Below are 17,863 nucleotides of genomic sequence, written 5' to 3'. Positions count from 1 at the left end.
ACATAAATCAAACCCCCTGATAACAAACAATGCCAAACTCTGCCAAGAGCGTGCTCCACAGGACAAACTGAAAGGTGGATACCTTTGGGAAGGGCTGACCACAGAAAAAAAATTACAGAGTTACAGCATTTTAAAATCGGAAGGATAGTGAGATTATAATAACACATGCTGGAAATCCACATGGTTTCATGAGTTCAGTAACCTTGAGTAACTTTTTCCCTGGGGAAATGTTGGAAGTCGTATTGCCTCGCCAAGTCTCATAGATAGATCCCAAAGAATCTGAACGCACACAAACATCAGCTGCTCAGATTTCCACAAACCTTTTACCAGTGGACCCCTAGTAAAGCAAAAAACTGTATCTATGCAAAACACCTAAAGGAATGCTACGTTCGTGGTCTGAATTTTCTTTTACTTATAATAATCCTCAAAAAGGCCAGGCAATGTGGCTCACGCCTATAATCCCAGCACTTTGGGAGGCTGAGGTGGGTGGATCACTTGAAGTCAGGAGTTGGAGACCAGCCTGGCCAACATGGTGAAACCCCGCCTCTGCTAATAATACAAAAATTAGCAGGTATGGTGGCGTGCACCTGTAATCCCAGCTACTCAGGAGGCTGAGGCGGGAGAATTGCTTGAACCTGGGAGGTGGAGGTTGCAGTAAGTTGAGATCACACCATTACATTCCAGCCTGGGTAACAGAGTAAGACTCTATCTCAAAAAAAAAAAAAGTAACACCGAGAGCTTCCTTTATTTAGGCCAGAATTGCGTATTTTAGTCCATGCCTCTGACAGCAATGTCCAGGTAGGACAACTTTGGAACACCAACTGTGATCCATGTGAACAAATGTCCTTAATGTCGTTGCTGCATTTGGAAGGACGGGAGCTAGCTCCACCCTCTAGGAGTCCTGTAGAAAGGAAAAGAGAAGCATACTGGATTGCAGGCTTTCTTGCTACTGGTGTCCGATGTCATGGCAGGGGTCACCAGTGGCCTGGAGCGAGTCCAGCTGGCAGATGGTTGGATAGCCTGCAGGGCTCCCCTGGGCTTATCTCCTCTTTGGCGGTAAGCCCCTAGCTCTAGCTCCTGCCCAGGCTTGCATCAGGAACTGTCGGGCGGTGTCCGAGCTGCCGGATTCCACCCACAAGCAGAGGCTGTATGCCACTGGTAACATCCAGCCAGTCAGCAATGAGCTTCTGGGCAATTCTTTCAAGAGACTAGATTGACACCTGGAGCCAGACTTTATCGGACTTACCAAAATTTGACCCTAATAAACAGTTCAGTTTTCCAGAGTTTTCTGGCTGCACATAGTTGAAAGCAGGACTCTGCCAAGTTCTGAGTCCAGCTCTGAGCTGTTTATCTTCCACCACCTGCTGCAGAACACGAGGTGAGTAAGTGGCCAAGGCTCATGGCCAGGTGTGCCTGGGGCTGCCTGACACCGCCAGGGGCAGCTGACCTCCCAGATGGTCACCAGCTATGCCCTGGACCTTTAGCTCCTGACAGTTTCCATGATGGCTCCCCTGACAGGCTGTGGCTTTGGGTGGTATTAGGGGACTGTGTTTTCTTGTACCTGTTGCTACTAGGAAAACACTACAAATTTTGTGCCTGTATAACACTGTTCTTCAGAGTTTCTGGGGGTAAAAGTGCAGTCACAATAATAAAAACCAACTTGCAATACCGATAGTTACCTGAACCCTAGTCAACAAAAATTTACTAAGGCCTTATAAATGCAAGACACTCTCCCAGGAAGTGTGATGTCAGGGAAGAAAATACATGGTCTTTGCATTTAGGGAAGGACCATGCAGTGGGGAAGGCAAGACTGGAAACATTTCCTGTGTCTCCTCTGTGAAGTCTGATCGTCGCCCTCAAGCCAGTCCAAAGCATGTAAGTTAAACCACATTTTGGGGTGAACCATACAAAATTGCTGTTTTTCCAGTTAAAAAGGTAGCATGTCAGCAACTTACTTTGGTTCAACCTAATAATCAGGTCTCCCAGAGCACTCTGCCTATCTTCTGTTAGGGCCCTGTTTCAACCTGTCTTGTGAATAATTGGGTGTTGACATGAACTTTTCCTCCATTTGATTGCCAAGCTTCCTGAGAGCAGGAACCTTAGTTTTGTGCATCTCCAGCTAAGTACTACACTTTACACGGAATAGAGGAATGAATGAATGAAAAAAACAACACAGGTCGGCACAGTGGCTCATGTCGGTAATCTCAGCATATTGGGAGGCCCAGGTGGGTGGATCACTTGAGGTCAGGAGTTCCAGACCAGCCTAGGCAACATGGTGAGATCCAATCTCTACAAAAAATTTTAAAAATTGGCCGGGCACAGTGGCACTTGCCTGAAGTCCCAGCTACCCAGAAAGGCTGAGGTGGGAAGATTGCTTGAACCAGGGATGTCAAGGCTGCAGTGAGCCCCGTGATCATGCCACTGCACTCCAGCTTGGGTGACAGAGCAAGACCTTGTCTCAAAAAAAAAAAAAAAAAAAAAAAAAATGCCAGGTGCGGTGGCTGAAGCCTGTAATCCCAGCATTTTCAGAAGCGGAGGCAGGCAGATTGCTTGAGTCCAGGAGTTTGAGACCAGCCTGGGTAACATGACAAAAATCTGTCTCTACAAAAAATACAGAAATTAGCCAGGTGTGGTGGTGCATGCCTGTGTAGTCCCAGCTACTCAGGAGGCTGAAGACAGGAGGATCATATGAGCCTGGGGAGGTGGAGGTTGTGGTGAGCTGTGATGACAACATTGCACACCAGCCTGGGTGATAGAGTAAGATCCTGTCTCAGAAAAAACAAAACAAAACAAAACAAAACAAAAAAAACACCCACCCAATATAGATACACATCGTTTATATATACATATTTATATGGTGTGTGTGTGTGTGTGTCTGTGTGTGTGGTTACAAGCAGTGTACTGGGTGCTGGGGACAAAAGGCTGAATCAACCTTGGGTCTTCCCAGGTTGATATGGGTCCTTACTGATATACAAAGAGATAATTTCATACCATCAAGCAGGGCTTCTCAACAGTAGCACTAATGACATTTTGGATCAGACAGTCTGTTGTGGGGATGGCTGTGCTGTGCAGTGTAGGATGTTTAGCAGCATCCCTGGCCTCTACCCACTAGATGCCAGTGGTACACATTCCATCCCCACCCCCAGCCATGACAATCAAAATTGCCTCCAGACATTGCCAAATGTCCTCAGTGAAACAAAGTTGCCCACCCCCAATTGAGACCAACTGCCATAGATGTGCTAAGGTGGCACGATGCTTTTTAATCCAGTGAGGTGGTTCAGAGACACTTCCCGGAAAGGATGACACCTGGGGTAGGTCTTGAAGGATGAGTGAGACTTAGCAAGGAGAAGCGAGGCAGAGGCCACTGCACAAGCAAAGAACCATGGCATACCAGAACTCCATGCACACTCAGCACAGGAGGGACCACACATAAGTGAAAGGCAGTGAATTCAAGCCAAAAGATGAGCGTACATGTTCCCTTTTAAAAAGCAGATCTTGGTTTCTGGTATAACCTTCTTTCCATGAATTCTTCCACCTTTCAGCAATGCTTGGCCTGAACATAGAATCTTTGTGAATTAAGTGAAATCACTTAGAACTGTTTTAATGGCAGAGCAAAAGCTGTACTAGCACTAATAATAGCTTCCTTTGGGAAGGTACTTCACGGGTTTTTTCTGTCTACTTGTTTGTTTGTTTGTTCATTAATTTTTAAAAAATGCTTTCATTGGATGTTGAATACATACAAAAAACATCAACATACAAACACAGAGAGGAACTAGAAAGCATGTAGCATGTAGCCCCCGTCAGCCTCACACATACAATATCTCCTCCACTTGTTAGGTCCCCTGTGTGCACCTTCCTGACCTCACTTCCCTCTCCACTCCCAGGGGAGCAAGATTTTTGTGTTCACATTTGTTCATTCAACAAACATTTTACTGAACACCCTGCTATACTATGGGCCAGGCTGTGTGCTATAAAGTAGCAAACAAAACAAAAACTTTCCCCTTTCTTACTTAAAGCACTTTCACATTAGCCTTTTCAGTGTTATAGGATATTATCAATATCCCAACGAGATACATAAATACAGGCAACTAATAACCACTGCCTCAACTTCCTTTAACAGGTGAGGAAGTGGAGGCTCCCAAATGTTGACTTGTCACAGGTAACATGGTTTGTAGGTGGCAGAACTGGGGCGAGAAACCAAGTGGTTGCCTCCTGTCCCCTCCTTCTATTGTACCACAGCACTGACCTCTCCTCTTCTCATCCGACACTCCAGGGGTTCAAGTCATTGTTACCAGATGCCAAAGTCTGCAGGTAAAGCAGGGCAACTGCAGCGCAGGGAGACGGGTGGGATTTGGAGACTCCTACCAGACCTGCATGTGGGCTATGGAGTGGGGAGAGGAGGTTTCTCTGCAGTAAAAGAGTCCCTGGGGGCAGTCTTGTCCCCAGACATTTGGGTCCACACCAAACGCCCATTTTAAAGTGGCATTGACTGGGTACAACGCCTTGAGCCTGTAACCCCAGTGCTTTGGGAGGCAGGGCCAGGAGGATCGCTTCAGACCAGGAGTTTGAGACTAGCCAGGGCAATATAGAAAGACCCCATCTCTAAAAAAAAAAAAAAATGAAATTAGGTGCACATCCTATAGTCCTAGCTATTCAGGAGGCTGAAGCGGAGGATCACTTGAGCCCAAGAGTTCAAGGCTACAGTGAGTTATGATCATGCCATTGCACTCTACCTTGGGCAACAGAGCAAGAGCCTGTCTCTAAAAACAAATAAATACATAAAAGTGGCATCACAGCATACAAACAAAGCCATCTTTTTGCCTTTTCCATTTGACTGGGAGAAAAATGTTCTTCTCCCAGTCAAGTGGTTGGTTTATCAGTTGCTTGAGTTGGATAAACTTGGTATCATTTATTTACAACTCAATTTCTACTTCACTTGTTGATATTTTGGTTTGGTATTCATGCCTCCCCATAAACAAAAATAGTGATGCCTCGGATGGCAGGGATGATGGCGAGACAGATCTCAGAGGCTATCCAAGGGTGAAGAATGGCTTCCATTTATAGCTGCCACTCTGATCACTGGTAGCAGCTGCCTAGGTGTTGTTTTGAGAAGGCTCAAGGGCCATAATAGATTAGGGAGTGTGGGCTCTGGAGAATGGAGCGGGGGCTCTTGTGCCACATGATTATCAATCCTGACGTAGGCTGTGATCAGCCAAGATTGGCCAGGCACCACAGGAGGCCTCACACCAGTCAGGTCTCTGGTGGCCAGTAGCTGGCCCTTCTATAGCTCCATCTCCTGGTATGTGGGCCTCACACTCTAAAGGGGGCACAGATCTGGTCCCTGGTTCCAGGCCCTTTCAAATGAGGATAAAGCCTGATAGGAAAGTCTCAGCCTCAAAGCAGATGTGACCTCCACATGGGTCATCACTCATTCTGCAAATGTTTACCCATGCTTCTCTGTGCAGGTGCTGTGCTAGATACCCGGAAGCCAAGTGACTGGATGAGAGACACTGTCCTAAGAGTACTTGCCATCTAGTGCATAACACAGACATCCAGTGAATAGTAGCAGCACAGTTTCATGAAGGCTATGGTAAGGACAATCCAGGATCCTACCAGAGCTTATTCACATGGGTGGTCAGAAAAGAACGGCTGCCCATGGCATTGGGGCAGAGAAAAAATTGTACAACAAGCCAAAGAATGCCTATCCTTTCATGAAGCATTTTGGTGGGGCCATTCTGTGACCTGTCTGTGCTTAATGATTCTAGGAATGGACTCAGTTACAGGCTGGACTCAGGGCTTCTTGGCAGTAAGTGACAGCCTACCACATACATACCACATACGCACGTTGTGGTCTGAACAAGGACACCGGCTTAAAGGGAAAGTCAGGAGGAAAAGGAAAGGGTGACTTTTACTGCATTTGCCCAAGGTACTTTATTTGCCAGTAGAGAACTTGGGGAAATCATATATTTCAATTACCCTATAATCATGGAAGGTAAGACCGACGGGTGAGCTTTTAGCTGTCTTCACGGTGTTTACACATCTTTACATCCCATGGACATCCCTTTGGATCTAAATGGAAGTCCTAATTCCCAGGTCTTGATTTATTTCAGACATGGGAAGTACTTCTTAACTGAACAGTCAGGGTTAAGTCAGGGAAGCGAACCCCTTGGAGTTATGGGATAAAGGACACACTTATTATAGGAATTGGACATTACACAACTTTGGGAGGAACTGGAGAGGCAAAGGCCCCGGAGGAATGGAGGAATGGGAGGATCAGAGAAGGAGCCGCCAAGCAGTCCCTTGGACAAGCTAAGCACATCCTGCTGCTGTGGAGAGGCTGAAAATAGAAGCCTGTGGTCCCTCCTCCGTGGAAATGCCATCTGAGGGAGGGGCTGGGGCTGCTGTCAGTCCTGGAGTCAGCAGTCAGGAAGAGGACTGGATGTGGAGTGCAGGACAGCAAGGACAAGCTGGAACCCGCTGGCCTCTCTGTGTCTGTCACCACATCTAACCCTGATGACTCTTCGAGAGTAATGGCTGCCGCTTCACATTTTCCAAACCTGGTACAAGTTCTTCTTCTGGTCAAATTTAACTCAGAACTGTACAGGGAAAGGGATCTCGAAAAGATAGTTCCATCTTAGCCAAGTGGACGGAGCACCAACCATCACATTTGAAGAAAAGGCTGAGGGGAGAGAGAGAATACTCTGCCTTAATTAAGAAACAAGTACTTGGCCGGGTGCGACGGCTCATGCCTGTAATCCCAGCGCTTTGGGAGGCTGAGGCCGGCAAATTGTTTGGGCTCACAAGTTTGAAACCAGCCTGGGCAACATGGCGAAACCCCATCTCTACAAAAAATACAAAAATTAGCCAGGTGTGGTGGCATGTGCCTGTAGTATCACCTACTCTGGAGGCTGAAGTGGGAGGATGGCTGGATCCTGGGAGACAGAAGTTGCAGTGAGCTGAGATCACGCCACTGTACTCCAGCCTGGGCAACAGAGCCAGATCTTGTCTCAAGAAAAAAAAAAAAAGAAAGAAAGAAAGAAAAAAACACTGCAGAACTTCCTAGTTCAAAGAACCAGAGGTAAACTCGTGTATATGTGTGTGTGTGTGTGTGTGTGTGTGTGTGTGTGTGTGTGTGTGTGTGTGTGTGTGTGTGTGTGTGTGTGAAGTGCTTAGGGAGTTTTGTTGAAAGGATACATTTCCAGGCGTCATCTCTTAAGAGTTCGGGGTGGGGCACCTGTTTTAACAAGCTTAATAGGTGATACTGATACACACAAAAGCTTGAAAACCACTGTCCTCAACCTTACAAGCAAATAATAGGTTATTAATTAATTCAACTGAATGACCTGCTGTTGGAAGCCCTATATCAATAATTTGCCATTTAGGGACACTTGGATGGTTACCCAGATGCCAACAGTGTCCCAAATTGCCTCCTGAGCTGGACTTTATGTCCTCCATCTCCCTGCCTGAATACTTTTAAGAACAAGCTAAAATGCAGATTCGAGACTCACACCTGAACTCTTCTATGAGGGAGCTGGGTGTGGTTGGACAGCAAGAGGAATCTCATGGTGATACCGCCAAGGGGCTAATGGATTGGGAAAGCCAAAGGTGTGCTCCACCCTGCAAACTGGGTTTACTGGTAACTCACACAAGTGATTTCTCTCATCCAGATAATTACCATTAAACAATATGTATCTGTCACCCCAAAGTGTGTGGGCATTGATGCAGCGTACCACGTGAAGCATGTAAAAATGATAGCTACCTGTCTTAGAAGTGGGAGGTAAACTTACAGACCTCCCCATGTGCCTTGTTTGCTCTGCCACACTCATACCCACCCCCCAGCCAGCCATAAACCCACCTGCCCCTACCCTGCACCAGAGAAACTTCTGACACAGCTGCCAAAGCAGCTGACAGTGTCAGCCTCTAGCTCCTTGGGCAGGCAGTATGGGCAACTCAAGAACAGTCAAAGGGCCAGCGTGGTGGCTCACGTCTGTAATCCCAACACTTTGGGAGGCCGAGGCAGGTGGATCACCTGAGGTCAGGAGTACCAGACCAGTCTGGCTGACACGGTGAAACCTCGTCTCTGCTAAAAATACAAAATACTAGCAAGGGGTGGTAGCACGTGCCTGTAGTCCTAGCTACTTGGAAGGCTGAGAATTGGTTGAACCTGGGAGCCAGAGGTTGCAGTGAGCCGAGATCATGCCACTACACTCCAGCCTAGGTGACAGAGTGAGACACTGTCTCAAAAAAAAAAAAAAAAAAAAAAGGAAAAAAAGAAGAAGAGTCAGAGGAAGATGGGGCAGGGTCCAGAGTGGCCCAGCTAAAGTGCAGGGGTGAGCTGATCAAGATCTTCCTGCAGAGCACACGGGGCAGAGTCCAGGCCAGCATGTACACCTCTAGACTGCCTTCTTCCCTTGCCTTCCTTTTCTGTCTCTGTAAACAGAATCCAAAGGCACTGATGCATATTAAATGCCCCTGTTCCCCTGTCTTCTCCCTGGGTTCTTCTTCTAGTATTATTCAGCATTAATCCTACTGACTGAACAAACCAGTGAGCCAGGGGTCCTCAATTGTGCCTCAGCACTCAGGGAGCTTGTCAGTGATGCGTATTCCTCAGTGTCACCTTCAAAGAACCTGACTCAATAGGTAGGACTTGGAAAACTGAATTTTATCTACCTATTTATTTTTTATTTTTTATTTTTGAGACAGAGGTTCACTCTTGTTGCCTAGGTTGGAGTGCAATGGCACGATCTTGACTCACTGCAACCTCCACCTCCCGGGTTCAAGCAATTCTCCTGCCTCAGCCTCCTGAGTAGCTGGTATTACAGGTGCATGCCATCATGCCTGGCTTTTTTTTTTTTTTTTTTTTTGTATTTTTAGTAGAGACGGGTTTTCACCATGTTGGCCAGGCTAGTCTCAAACTCCTAATGTCAAGTGATCCAGCCTCGGCCTCCCAAAGTGCTGGGATTACAGGTGTGAGCCACCATGCCTGGCCTGGAAAATTGAATTTTAAACAAGTGCTACCAAGGATCCCAGGCAGATGATCAGGGACAACATTCTAGAAAACACCGTATGAGGCAGGAGGTGGTACAAGAAGAGGCGGAAGAGACAGACCAGAATAAGGCCTCACAATCTGGTTGAAAAGGCAGATCACACACAAATGAAAAAGACTTAGGACAGGAAACATGCATATCCCTGCAAAGAGCCAGGGCACCTAGGGCACAACATTTAAGGAGGTCCTCAGGCTCAGGTGCACTTGCATGATCCTAGAGTAAGTGTCTCCTTAAATTGTGCACCCTAAGTACCTTGCTTGCTTCACTCTCATCATTGTCCTGGTACCAATAACTATGCCTGGCACATCGTAGGCACTCTAAATATTTGATGAGTGAATAAATGCATTTATTTAACAAACATTTACTGAGTGCAAACTATTATACTAGATATAGGTAACTGGGTGTAGGGTTGAGTCCAGGAGAAAATAACAGTCTAGAAATGAATTGGACACAGACTCCACTTTGAAAGGAGAAGTTTATGGGCCAGGTGCAGTAGCTCAGGCCTGTAATCCCAATACTTTGGGAGGCTGAGGCAGGAGGATCACTTGAGCCCAGGAAGTCAAGGCTGCAGTGAGATATGATTGCACAACTGCACTCTAGCCTGGGCAACAGAGTGAAACCCTGTCTCAAAAAACAATTTTTTAATAAAAATGTTTATGAACTCATAAGGTCGGAAGACCAGGAAAAAAAAAGATGCAAGGTGGTGAAGGTGGTGGAAAGGAAGGTGCTGGAGTGGGGGCGAAGGGGTTTTGTATATCTCTGCTAGACTACATGCTCCATGAAAGCAGTAGCCCTGCCTCTTCTGGTATATCCCCGTTCCTGAAACAGCACAGGTACAAGATGGGTATTTCATGTACATTGGTCAAGTGACTAAATGGCCATAGCCAGACTTAAAGTTCCAGAGATATACACTAGTGTGTTTTGCAGCCTTATAATTGAGTCTAAGTCCAGGAAAGCAAGTGCCTGGAATTAGGTGAGGCTTTTTTTTTTTTTTTTTTGAGACGGAGTCTCGCTCTGTCACCAGGCTAGAGTGCAGTGGTGCAATCTCGGCTCACTGCAAGCTCCACCTCCCGGGTTCATGCTATTCTCCTGCCTCAGCCTCCCGAGTAGCTGGGACTACAGGGGCTCGCCACCACGCCCGGGTAATTTTTGTATTTTTAGTAGAGATGGGGTTTCACCGCGTTACCCAGGATGGTCTCGATCTCCTGACCTTGTGATCTGCCCGCCTCGGCCTCCCAAAGTGCTGGGATTACAGGCGTGAGCCACTGCACCCGGCCTAGGTGAGGTTAATTACAAAGGCCCCACTAATGATCTAACCCAGTGGTTCCTGCACTTGGTTATCAAAACCACTTGAGGAGGGCTTGGAAAATACTGACTCCCAGGCCCTACACTAGAGGTATGAAGTCAGGGAAGCGACTCAGGAATCTGTATTTGGATTTCCTAAAGAGCAGCTCATGATCACCCAGGCTTGGGGACTGTTACTGTAACGAGGAGTAAGGACTCCAGGTTTTAGAGAGCACTTGGTGGGCCCAGCCTGGCAGAGTGGCCGTGGTCCCCAGGCCCATACCACACCAGGACAGGGAAGCAATGAGCAGCCTGCCTGGGCTCCTGTCCACCCACCAGCAATGTGACTTGTTTTTAGACTTCTCTCTGTGCATCTCTGTTCCTTCCTCTGTGGAGGAGGGCACATAGGCAGCTTGTGGTGAGGCCAAGGGAGATAACTTCACAGACATGTAGCCCAGCGCCCAGTGCAGTCGTGTTTGGTCCCTATCACACTCATCTTTCTAGCAACACACCCAGCTTCTCAATTTCCTTTCCTGGACTCTACCAAAATCAGACCTGGCATCAAAGGATTGGATGGCTATGGTGGAAGCTTTACACATGCTCAGAAGACTTTGGGGGAGTGGTAAAGCCCAGAGAGGAAGCTTCCATCAGGACCCAACAGCTGGGTTGAAACCCTGATTTTAGGGTTTAGTGCCAATCTTACTGCTATTTTCTCTCAAAGACAGCCATGACTCCTGCCCTCTCTTCTCTCCTCTAGATCTTTCCCAAATCCTCTTCCAGCACCCTCATTCTTCCTGCCCTTACCCCTAGCTGGGGTGCCAGCTGGGCCATCAGATGCACAGGCATGTGCCTGTTGGGAGGACTGATACTGTAGGCCACAGAAGAGCCCTCAGCAGGTCTCGAGTCTCCTCACGAGGACAGGAGGGTGCTGTCCTTCATGTTGCTCCTTTAGGCCAATTCTCTCCCCAGGTAAATGATGAGGAGACAGCTGAACAAAGAAAAGCCCCTGAACTCCCAAACCCAGAAACATTCTTCAGCATAGGAAAGGAGAAAGCAGGCCGGGAGCAGTGGCTCACGCCTGTAATCCCAGCACTTTTGGAAGCCGAGGTAGGCAGATTACTTGAAGTCAGGAGTTTGAGATCAGCCTGGCCAACATGGCGAAACCCTGTCTCTAGTAAGAATACAAAAATTAGCTGGGTGTGGCAGTGGGTACCTGTAGTCCCAGCTACTCAGGAGGCTGAGGCAGGAGAATCTCTTGAACTCCGGGGGCATAGGTTGCAGTGAGCCGAGATCACACCACTGCACTCCAGCCTGGGTGACAGAGCGAGACTCTGTCTCAAAAAAACATAAGAAAAGGAGGAAACTAAAAATGGCCTCCTCCTTTCTGTACACAGTCCACCTGCCTTCCTCATCTGAGCCCAGTGAAATAGAGCCGGGAGGCTGCTTCTTCTCCTGCACTAAGCTTGTCATCCTTCTGAAAGGGAGGAGTCAGCCAGATGGTGGCCACTGAGACTCCAGGGCCATCTCTGAGAGAACCTCTGCTTCAGAAAGAGGTCAGCTGTCAAAACAAACTGATGCAGAGGCACTTCCCCAGGGGAATCTCAAACTGTAAGCAGCCAGGCCCGGGAAGTGGGTTATTAACCTCGTAACCCTTTATCACATTCTCCTTAATAGCTTTAGGCATCTTCTACGTGGTGTCTGGGGGAAAAACCCACCCTTTGTTTTGGAGGATGATGCAAACATTTTACAAGTAATTTATTGGCCTGTGTTTAACCTTTATTCAATGGGTCTTAATTTATTTCACTAATTGACTGCTCAATTCCAGTAAAATCTCTGGTTCTAGGTTTACAGCCTGCTGAACAAGTGATTCAGAGGTATATACCCACAGCACGGAGCATCTCGCCACAGTTCAGGTGACAGTGCCTTCCGCTCCATGAAGAATATCCCCACAGAAAAGGAATTCTAGGCCAGACACAGTGGCTCATGCCAGTAATCCCAACGCTTTGGGAGGCAGGGATGGGAGGATCTCTTGAGGCCAGGAGTTCGAAACCAGCCTGGGCCACATAATGAGATCTCTTCTTTACAAAAGTAAAAAAATTAGCCAGGTATGATGGTGTGCACTTGCAGTCCTAGCTACTCGGGAGGATCTCTTAAGCCCAAGAGTTTGAGGTTGCTGTGAGCTGTGTTTGAGCCATTAGGCTCTAGCCTGGGCAACAGAGTGAGCCCTTGTCTATAAAAAGAAAGAAGAAAGAAAAGGAATTCTATTTGTTTGGGGTAGTAATTCCCCAATAGCAGAACTGGGATTGGTGGGGTGGGTGGAAAAAATCTTGGCACAAGGAAAAACTTTTGAACAATTACACTTGTTTAAAAAGAAAAAGAAAACAAGGTGCCTAGGGAGGTGGTGGGCATCTGAGCACTGGGGTGTAGGAGCAGGACTGAGGGGCTGTGCTGGGAGGGGTCTGAGCTGCTGCTGGAGGAGTCCAACCCAGCTCAGGGTTCTGAGATGAATGCTCAGGCCAGAAAGCTATATATACAGAGCTATCTTCCTGTCCAGGGCCAAGGAAATGCTTTTTCAGGCTGGACTAAGGAGGGAGGTTTTCTACAGGTGAAGACCAGTTGCAGAACGCTTCCAGTTATTTCAAGAGGCATTAGCAACATAGAGCATCCACGTAAACTTATTTACAACCTGGAGATAGCATTATTCATATTGGTCAGAGAACTGCTATAAATACGGTAATGGGCTTGGAGCAGAGCCTTAGCTCAATAAGTGTTAGAGATTATTATGATTACTATATGGAAAAACTAGTAGTCACTTCCTTTCTGAAGACACACTGATTAAAACTCAGTTAACGTGCCCACTTCTTCAGGTACAGGAAATAGTAACATTGTCTGAAATGCCACATTTAAATACAAGGTACAATAATCTGTGTTAACTGATATATACTTTACAGTGCACATTTACCTCTTTTGTGTATATATGGGGTCAATATGCAATAAGTATATGTCTATCATTACTCAGGTGTTCATTATTCAATTCCTTGAAGTTAGGAAGTTCAGTAGTGAAAATATTCACTAATACATATATTAGTGAATATATAGTGAATATATTATATTCACAATACGTATATTAGTGAATATATTATGTTCACAATACGTATATTAGTGGATATATTATATTCACAATATGTATATTAGTGGATATATTATATTCACAATACGTATATTAGTGAATATATTAGTCACTTATAAAACTGGTCCCTATTAAAAAACATCACTTCAGCTAACACTATACCCCAATGACTAGGTTAAAACATCACTTCAGTTAACACTACTGCCCCACTGATTAGGTCTCTGTGGGTCAGTCTCTTGCCATTGTAAAAATTCAGCAAATGTAACGTAAATATTATGCAAATTGCCTTCAGAGTGAAGCTGCAAAACTTGCAAAAGATACAGGATTTAATGAAGGTGACAAAAGTAATATTGGCAAATTGCTTGAACTTCAAGCAAAGACATTGACAAATAAAGATTTGGCATGTTTAAACCAGTTCACGATTGAAGAGCAGAGTGCTGAGAGAGATGGTGCCACATAGGCCCTTCAAAATAAAATAATTTAAATACCAAAGGATAAAAAGAGGCTTTTAGGAAAGCTAATAAACTCTTTTTTTTTTCTTTTCTTTGGGGCAGGGTCTTGCTCTGTTGCCCAGGCTGGAGTGCAGTGGCGTGATCTCGGCTCACTGCAACCTCCGCCTCCTGGGCTCAAGCGATCCTCTGACCTCAGCCTCCCAAGTAGCTGGGATCACAGGCATGCACCACCATGCCCAGCTAATTGCTGTACTTTTTTGTACAGATGAGGTTTTGCCATGTTGCCCACGCTGATAAACTCTTATTTTGCAAAACAAACAAAACCAAAAAACTCCACCTCTTCTATGATAGAGTTTAAAAGTCCAAGTGAAAGATGTTATCATATAAAAGTTTGTTAGGAAATGAATATTGAGAAAAGTAACTAACATATAATTCATTTTGTAACAATTAATGCATGGTTGCAATTATAACCTAGATTTGTTAAACTAAGAAAATATATTTTAATATCTTTTAATTTCATTTCTCAGTAGGAAGTTCCAATCAAACATTTTTCACACTGATTACAAAATCATGATTCTCTTTTTAAGTGGATTCATATTAAATGTCCTTGCCTGATAGCAATTATCGTCAGATGTGGGAAGACAGAAAGTGTGCACAAGCACCAGCGATCGTTCTGACAATTGCCTAATTCTTTAGCTAACTAGCAGGAAGAAACAGAAACAAACAGAGAGCCACCATCCTTTCCTTAAAGTCTTGCCTGAATCTAGAGCAATGGTTCTCGACCTTGGCTGTACGTTGGAATCACTTTGGAGAACTCTAAAAACTACACACGTCTGAGTCTCACTCCCCAGAGATACCCACTTCACTGGTCTTGGATGTGGCTGAAGTGGGGATTTTTTTTTAGATGGAGTCTCACTCTGTCACCAAGGCTGGAGTACAGTGGTACGATGTTGGCTCACTGCAACCTCCACCTTCCAGGTTCAAGGGGTTCTCCTGCCTCGTCCTCCCGAGTAGCTAGGATTACAGGTGTGTGCCACCATGCCCAGCTAATTTTTGTATTTTTAATAGAGACAAGCTTTGGCCATGTTGGCCAGGCTAGCCTCGAACTCCTGACCTCAAGTGATCCGCCTGCTTCAGCCTCCCAAAGTGCTAGGATTATGGGCGTGAGCCACTGCGCCTGGCCTGAAGTGGTGATTTTTAAGACCTCAAGTGGTTCTAACATGCAGCCAAGGTTGAGATACACTAATCTTTCCTAATTTTTGCCCTTGCGAAAGGACCTATATCACATTCCACTACAGCCCTTTTCCTCATCCTTCCACTTTTTCCTCCCAGTTAATCCTATTCCTTTTCTAGTGTTGCTATAGCTCAAGAATTGTTAAAGCCCACTGCCCCAAAAGGTGAAGGGAGTCTTGTGAACTCAGGCCACAGGCAGTGGGCGGAGGAAGGTGGGAGGGCTGGGGACTGGGTGGGGACGGGGTTGGGGTGGGGTGGGAGTGAACCTGGAGATCCAGGAAAGCGGGAGGAGGATCAGAGGGGAGGGAAGGCCAGGGACAGAGAAGGGAGTGGAGGAGGGTGGAGGGACTGGGGACCCAGGAGTTGGGGAGAAGGAGAGGTGGGCTGGGGACCTGGGATTGATGGAGGAAGGGAGGAGAGGGAGGGTTGGGGACCCAGGAGTGGGGAACAGGGGAGGTAGACAACCTCCAAGCAGCATGTTCCTAGTCCTTCCAGCCTGCTTACAGCTGGACAGATGGCAGCCTTCAAAGCTGAACGCACCAGGGAACAAACACCATTCCCGCAGCAGCCATATAACCCAAATTTAAGTTGAAATGTTCTGCATTATGCTTGGAGTTTGGATTCTATCCTGGAGCAGCAGGCAGCAGAAGCCAGCCACCCGGAGTCCCAGCAGACCACAAATGACTTTTGGAACTGAACACCGCTGCTGCTGTGCTGATGGGACCTTAGAGCCAGGACCTAGATGAACCCGTTTCACCACCTACTTGCTCTCCCCTGGGCTGTGAGGGTCTTTTCATTCCACTTAGTTGGATGTGAAACAATGTCCTGTCCTTTAAAATGTGCTTTTTCGCCACTGCCTTTCACCTTGTCCAAGAAAGGCAGTCATGAAAAAGCACATTTTAAAATTAACATTTCCTTTTGAGAAAGTGATCAGTGCAAGAAAAGCCAGTTCCAGAGACCCAAGGCCTTGTACTGGGCACTGCATCCACATTGGTTATGACAGCCTGTGACCTCTACCCACAGGCATGACAGCCTGCTCCTCACCACTCCCAGGCCATACTCCCTCCAGATTTCAAGAGGGTCTGACCAGCTCCTGGAGAATGTGCCAATCAGGATGGGCGCACCTGTAGTCCAAGCTAGGCTGGAGATTCCCAGGATGCTGAGTCACGTGCTGTACAGTTTGGCTGGAGGTGGATGTGGCCGCCGCTGAGTGTATCTATCACTCCAATAGTGGAAAAAATGCAGACTTTCCCATAAGCAGCCAACCAGGCACATATCCAACCCTGCTGGTAATGGGCACACCAGATCTGACTGCACAGAAGGCAGGTTTGATTTTTCTGAAAGAGGCAAGGTGCCAGTGATGTATACCCACTGCTTTCCTGCACGGGCACTTACCTACAGTTTCACCCAGTTCTGCTTCCCATCCCAAACCGTGGGAATCCAATAGTCAAACACTTTAATGGCATCCAGACTCTCTTTTTGTTTCATCCAGTCATTCCTGGAGCACACATACATTGTCTCAGCGTCTTGAAGGAAAGGGAAATATGGACATGGTCCTTTATGCATCAGGACATCAGAATTAGGGCAACACTCTCCTTGTTACTGCATATTTATTTTGTGGCATATTCTAGGACCATTACACAAGCACTTTGAAACTACAACAAATTAAAGCTTTGAATTATATGTGTAAGTTAGTTAGAGGCCAAATTGTTCCACCATCCGGTTTAGGGGACTGGGGAATCCATTCATTTCTCAAACATTATTAGAGACAGGCTTCTTATGTGATTAGTTCTGGGCAGTGGACATCGGTAACTAAGGTTCTGATCCTCCATGAACTTACAGTCTAATGGAGAACAGAGATACCTGCATTATAGATGACCATGCTGTGTGGAATGTGCTACAGGGGAGACAAGCACAATGAAGGGACTTCCTAAGGTTCTATGTCAAATCAATGGTGTCACCAAACCCAGGGAAGACAAATCCCTGATCTAACACACCCTTTTTTTTTTTTTTTTTTCCAGACAGGGTCTTGCTGTGTCACCCAGACTGGAATGCAGTGGGATGATCTTGGCTCACTGCAACTTCTGCCTCCCGGGCTCAAGTAATCCTCCCACTTCAGCCTTCTGAGACTACAGGCGCATGCCACCACACCTGGATAATTTTTGTGGTTTTTGTAGAGATGGAGTTTCACCATGTTTCCCAGGCTGGTCTTGAACTCCTGGACTCAAGCAATCCCCTGCCTTGGCCTCCCAAACTGCTGGGATCACAGGCATGAGCCATCGCACCTGGCCCTAACACATCTTTGTGTGAAGTTGTCCACATCATACTGGGACTCAGCCCTGTCTGCTAGGGACATATTGTAGGCAGATGTAGCAAGAAGCTAAGATGAAAAGAAGTTGACTTTACCCAAAAAAATGTCAAAGAGGAAGAGTTCAAGACCTGTTGTGAGGTAATGGTGAGGAAGATGGCACCTGAGATGGAGAACTAGCTTTGGTTTAGGTCATGCAGCAGGGCTGGACTGTGAAGACCGTTACACACTGTGGTAGAAGAGGGTTTATGGGGTGAGGGGTGATTTTGCTCTAATATTTTTCTACTGCAGGTGAAGAAATTCGAATTAAAACTCAGTTTTTAAGTACTTCATCATTAATCCAAAGTTCTTCCCTTATTTTACTTTTTATTTTTCCTTTATACCTCTAAACCCTAATTATATTCCCTTC

At 46.4% G+C, this 17,863-nt stretch overlaps 1 protein-coding gene across 1 annotated transcript in view; it reads right to left on the bottom strand.

Annotated features, from left to right (window-relative positions):
- Window positions 1-406: 406 nt before the first annotated feature.
- The window catches only part of LOC129042409 (proline-rich protein 2-like), a 32,046-nt gene continuing 14,589 nt past the window's right edge, over window positions 407-17,863 (bottom strand). The window contains exons 3-5 of the transcript XR_010127269.1: window positions 16,542-16,672; window positions 3,392-3,566; window positions 407-1,361 (exon numbers count right to left, since the gene is read on the bottom strand). The gene's annotated coding sequence lies outside the window, so the exon portion shown is untranslated. The remainder of the gene's footprint in view (window positions 1,362-3,391; window positions 3,567-16,541; window positions 16,673-17,863) is intronic.

This window comes from Pongo pygmaeus, chromosome 7, assembly GCF_028885625.2.
Source record: "Pongo pygmaeus isolate AG05252 chromosome 7, NHGRI_mPonPyg2-v2.0_pri, whole genome shotgun sequence".
Taxonomy (NCBI): domain Eukaryota; kingdom Metazoa; phylum Chordata; class Mammalia; order Primates; family Hominidae; genus Pongo; species Pongo pygmaeus.
The sequence above is the reverse complement of the archived record's forward strand: the minus strand, read 5'-3'. Positions and strand labels throughout refer to the sequence as shown.